The sequence below is a fragment of the Pipistrellus kuhlii genome, unplaced genomic scaffold, assembly GCF_014108245.1.
Source record: "Pipistrellus kuhlii isolate mPipKuh1 unplaced genomic scaffold, mPipKuh1.p scaffold_m20_p_2, whole genome shotgun sequence".
Classification (NCBI taxonomy): Eukaryota; Metazoa; Chordata; class Mammalia; order Chiroptera; family Vespertilionidae; genus Pipistrellus; species Pipistrellus kuhlii.
In genome coordinates, this window is record NW_023425515.1 from 76,792,373 (window position 1) to 76,798,333 (window position 5,961).

General features: G+C 36.5%; 1 pseudogene; it reads right to left on the bottom strand.

Moving 5' to 3' along the window:
* Positions 1-435: 435 nt before the first annotated feature.
* On the bottom strand, positions 436-2,676 carry LOC118722984 (annotated as a pseudogene).
* Between the last annotated feature and the right edge of the window lie 3,285 nt (positions 2,677-5,961).

Sequence of the window (5,961 nt, forward strand, 5' to 3'; positions counted from 1 at the left end):
TATAGACTTTTAAATGATAATAATTTACAAAATGTAAATATATACATTGTAAGTAGATTTTCTTTTGAAAACCAGTGTTATTCATTACAGCATGAAACAACATTTTATTTAAAAGTAGCTAAATATCCTATCTTATAATATTTGAGACTTCCTGAAAGAAACAAATAACACTACTAGTGTAGCATTTTATCACTGACTTCTTCTCTTATGGATAAAAAAAGGTGAAAAGAAGTAAGTATAGTAGACTCCATTAACTTATATAGCATATTCCCTCAGCTCCATGGTGGTGCTCTATAATACAAAGACCACTTTTAATTAGATATTGAGCAATGAACCAGTGACAACTTGCAAAACTTTCTTTTTCTTAAAGAAAAGTAAGCCTTTATTTTCTTGTGTCACAAATAAAGCTGGCTGAGCAGTTTGCTTTTTTGGTTATTAGCCAAGGAGACCAAATCCCATATTCTGGTCCTGCTTCCTGGCTGTTCCTTTGTTCCAACCTTGGTTGGGTCTGCAGCAGCAGCAGGAGCCGCAGTGGAGGCAAGGGCCACAGGGGCTGGTGGATCAGCCAAGAAGGCCTTGACCTTTCCAGCAGGTGAGAAGTTGTAAACAGTGTCCACAAACAAAGCTGGGGCCCACTTAGACCCACTGGTGATAGGATGGGGAACTGATGCAACAGCTGGCTAACCAGTATGCAGACATATGCTGGCAACATTTCAGACATCCTCCGGGAAGTGGGAATGCCGTTTTCCCTGGGAACACTTCCGGGCTGCAGATGCTGCCCTTGCCAAACACCTGCTGGATGGCCGGTCCAAAGAAGAGGGAGATGTTGAGCATATGCAGCAGTGTGGTTTTGCTGGCTCCCACTCTGGATTTCAGCGGCACATTACTCAGGATTTCAATGGTACCCCTGGAGATTTTAATGGTGATGCCAGTGTTCCGAGCTGGCACAGTAACTTCACCCATGACAGTGGTACAAGCTACCTTATTGGCCAGCAGTATAGTCCTGATCTTAGAGAGGTCCTCCTTGGAGAACATAAGGCCCAAATTCCCCCGATATAAGACAATAGTTTTTCCAGCGCTGGGTTTTTTTCAGATGTCCTGGGATGGCCTGTGCATCATGGTGTTCTTGTTCACCAGTACCACAGCCTTCCTGCAGAGGGACACACAGATCTGCTGCATTTGCTTAGAGCCCACAGTGTTGCCTGCACAATGAAGCATTTTGGATAATTACCCAGAAGTTGGATTATCTTAAGGAAGTAGTTGGACTTTAGGTGTTGTCTGGCCTCGGCAGCACAGTGGTGCCTCAGGGATTGCCACACAAGGTTTAAAAATGATGTCACTCTCACAAGGGCACTTGAGCAGAGGAAGTGCAAAACTGTTTTAGAATTAGATATAGGCAGCAGTCAGTAAATTAATTCCCTTATAATGCTCATAAATGAAGTCAGATAATTATGTTGGTGATATTCTGTTCTACAGTGTAGTGATTGATGGGGAGGGGGATAGGAAGTGGAAGAAGATATAGAGAAGATAAATAAAATAAAATAAAATAAAATAAAATAAAATAAAATAAAATAAAATAAAATTCTACAACAACAGAATTCACAATGATTTTGAATCATATTATGTTCTTTCATAGCAGAAATGCACATTATTTAAATTTTGTATTTAAAATAATGCCTTACATTGACTTAAAAGATTTACTTAGAAAGTGCCCTTTGAGAACAGAAGTTGTAAAAAAAAAAATTATCTGCCTAAAATAATTCTTTTTAGAATGTAAACCCCTGAAAAATTCAGTAAACTTTTGAGCTCTTCTAGTTGAATCAGAAATAGTTTGTGTTTATTAAGTAGTTTGATGTATCTATACAAATGTCAATATTTATTACTTTCAGTACTTCATTTGAATTATAGTTTCATTGAGAGCATCTAATTTTTATAATCTGTAAGGCATTTATTTTTACACACAATGATAATAAAAACAGCATTGGAGTAATAATAATAAAAAAATAATTAAAAAATAAATAAATAAATAAATAAATAAAGAGAGAAAGAGAGAGAGAGAACTAACTGGGCTGGCACCTCCAGCAGAAGCACCTTCATGAAATCTGCCACTTTCTGTGCTCACTCATCTTGGAAAAGGCCATCAATCATGCCAAGCAAGGCATCTGCTCATCTCTGAGAATTTACTTGCATCTGAAATGAGCTGCATACAATTCCCTCAGCTTCCCCCTACTGTTAGAGGCATCTGGGAGGAGAATATCTGACCGTTCGTCCTTAGGATTAGAAGGCACAACAATGCTCAGTTAAACTTCTGATTTCTCTCTTTCACCTCGGTGATATCAATAAAGCATAAGGCCTATTGTAAAAAAAAAAAAAAAAAAAAAAAGGAAAAAAAAAGAAATAGTTTGTGAACTGTAGTCTTATCACACATATTTTGTGAATATAAACACAGCTGCTATTTTAACCAAAAGAAAGTGATATATATTTTTACTTTAGATAGGAACAGGCTTGTTCGTGATGACTTGAGAGATTGTGAGAATCTTTCCATCCCTTCCTCCCATATCTCCCCCCCCCCCAAAAAAAAAAGAGTAAAAAAAAAAATATTGTCCTATCCAGCAGCGAGGTTCAGTTGGTTGGGTACCGTCCAGTGCACTGAAGGATTGCTGGCTTGATCCCCATGTTCGGTCATATGCCTGGGATGTGGGCTGGGTGCTTGGTGGGAACATGCAGTAGGCAGCCAATGGATGTTTCTCTCTCCGGGTGATGTTTCTCTCTTTCCTCTCCCTTCCACTCTCTCTAGAAATCAATTTTAAAAATCTAGAAAAAAATGTTAAAATATATATTTTATTGATTTTTTTACAGAGAGGAAGGGAGAGGGATAAGGAGTTAGAAACATCAATCAGCTGCCTCCTGCACACCCCTACCAAGGTACATACCCTTGACCGAATCGAACCTGGGACCCTTCAGGTTCAATCCTCTATCCACTGAGCCAAACTGGTTAGGGCCTAAAAAATGTTTTATGATAACTGATGCATAATGACCATTGAAAAGAAAATGCTTATTCATACATGACATAATACTTTTGTTGTAGAAGTTACCTAAAGGGAAGCCCCATTTATGACTTCTGACTTCATATATTTAATCATTATAATGATTATAATATCAATAACTGTCATAAGTTTCTTAAGTCCTTAACATGTACTACATACTATAGTAAGTGCTTAATGTACATTTTCTTAACTAATGCTCGGGAAAACTCTATGAAGTAGACATTGCTAGCGTTTCTGCTCCAAGGGAGGGGAAACTAGTGCCTGGGAGTGAAACACTATCCTGACCACCCTGATAGAACGTGTCTTTGCCAGGACTCGAATCCATCCAACTGGCTGTGCATCATCAGCATGTGCTCTTTACCACCATTGTCCTACCAAACATAACTTCATATTTCCAGATGCCAAGCTTAGACAGATCTGAAGATATTTTTGTTAGATTAATGTTCTAATATTTATCTTTATCTTTAATAATGTTCTTTCCCACGGAAATTTAATGAGTAACTGTATTTGGCTGAATTGAAGATGACATTTATTTAGTTTCCTGGGTTTAGATACCAATGCCCTCTGGAGTCTCTCGCTGTTCTTCATGCACATTGCCTTTGTTTTTTTAGTAAGTAGTGAAAAAAAATCATAGTTATGTGAAATGCTGGTTCTAGCCCAGAAACATAAAAAAAGAAAAAAATAAACCACAACTTTAGTTTCACAGAGCTCTGTGCCAGTGAACTTGAGCTTATCTACTATTGGAGTTTGGGCATATTCAAACTAACTTGATGGACTGAGAATTCTTGTGTGGGGTCAGAAGGATAGAAAAGAAAGTTGGGATCATGAAACAAGCAAACCCACCACAAACACATGGATAGTCTAGAGTGAGTGAAACTGAGCAACAGGGTTCAGATTTGAAGGGATTACTAGGACTACAGGAAATATGAGGCTATACTTCACGTCTATCAAAATCACCTGGGGAGATTGTTAAGAATATAGATGTTGGGGGTTTGTTGTTAATTGCTCTCATGGAGTGAAACAGAAGATCTGAATCCTTTAAACATCTCACTAAGTGATTCTAATCCATAGACAAGGTTACAGAGCACTGGCATAAAAGAAAAAATGTGCAAGAGCACTGCTGTAATAATTTTCTTCGAAAGAGCTTGTCCCAAGAAGCATAAGAAGTTTTCTTTTCACCTGAGTAGGGAAAGGACACCCAGAAGAGGTCTGCAGCTACCGCAAAGCAGCTGATGGGAAGCTTGGAGGTTGGGGCCCAGGACTTAAGTAGCAGTGAGGGCATAAAACCAACAGTATTAGAGGCCTAGAAACAATGGTGAAGGCAGCAATATTAGAATACTTCCTGCAGGAGGCCAGAGGTCTTTGCCATCTTATATATTAATTATGCCAAGCATCTAGAATTATATCTTGCATATAGTAGATAATCAATAATTGTTAAGTAAATAACATCAAGATCAAGGATTTACCTCAAAATATCAAATGGTAACCAACCAACCCCTACATATTTGGACATACATGCCTTTTCAGATACCTAGATAATTGAGGAAGATATTGATGAAGATACCAGAAAATGATTGGACTTTTTTTTTTTTTTTTTTTTTTTTTTTTTAATCATGCAAGTGAAAGCTTAAGGCTTTGATTTATAACACAATGAATTTAAAATATAATACATTTGTATTCACAGATGTAGCAAGGGGACAGTTAGGTTTCAAATGGAACTTTTTGATATGTATTTCTTCCTTATTTGAGATCTGGTCTAAACCACCTGGCAGATGGGAACGCTAGAAAATTGTAGCTAATGGCTAGAGCTGTCTTCACCTAGTTGGCTAATTCAGCTTAAACCTGAGGTTATTAAAATTCATATGTTTCTGAAATATGGTCTCAATTGACTGGCTCCTTGGAGAAATATATATTTGCCAGTGTAATCATAGAGGGCCAAATTCCTAGTAGGCCCTTAATATTATCTGCTACAACAAGAACGAAGCAGCTGTTCTGGCTCCATTCGTCTTTAGGACCTCAAACTAAAAAGAAACAAAACATAAGAAGTTGAAATCAAAGTTATGTTTGTGTATATAAGAATTAAATATATTCTATACCCTGAAGCAAATTATCAAGGGCATTCTCACTTCTACTCTAAGAAATATCATATCATTTTCGTTTAAAATAAGTAAGATCTCTTATTTATATTCCATTAATTTTAAGTGAAATTTCTTAATGGAAGTTTGTAAATTCTTGATTAGAAATTGAGCTTCCTACTTCTCTTAAATATATGCATGAATCAGACAGACATAGTAAAAAGTTTCTCTAATCACAAGGTTATACATAACTTAAGTTATATTTTTAATTATTGCAAGAATATATACGTCAACATAGTGTGTTTTTTCACATTCAGCCCATATAATATGATGCAGTTGCTTTTACCAATACCTTTCTGTAATTAACACCACAGAGAGCACTGTCTAAAATGAACACTTCCAGTCTATAAGGTGAATCTAGGACTGTACTTAAAATTGAAAATAAAACACAATATCTGAGTAAGATGGTATGTTCAGATATGTGATAGACAGCTTTTCTCAGTAAAAATAAATCTTTTGCTCCAAATGCAAAAGCAAGTATCAAATTATAAAGTTCATTTTTTCTGCTTTAAAAAATATTTGTGTATATTACATCACTATTCCTTCTTCCCATTTCTCAGATTTTTCCAGTACTATGAGATACTTTTACCTAGTGAAGCATAGTTATGCCAGGCAGAAACTCCCTGGGGGCTTCTTCCATTTCTTCAACATGGCATATATATTTTTGCAATAATGAAAAATATAACAAGTCTGTACCCAATTTACAGTGCCACCTAAGAAGGTTTAACCATCATATAGCAGAAAGTGAAACAGTTATGGGATTCAGTTATTCAAAATAC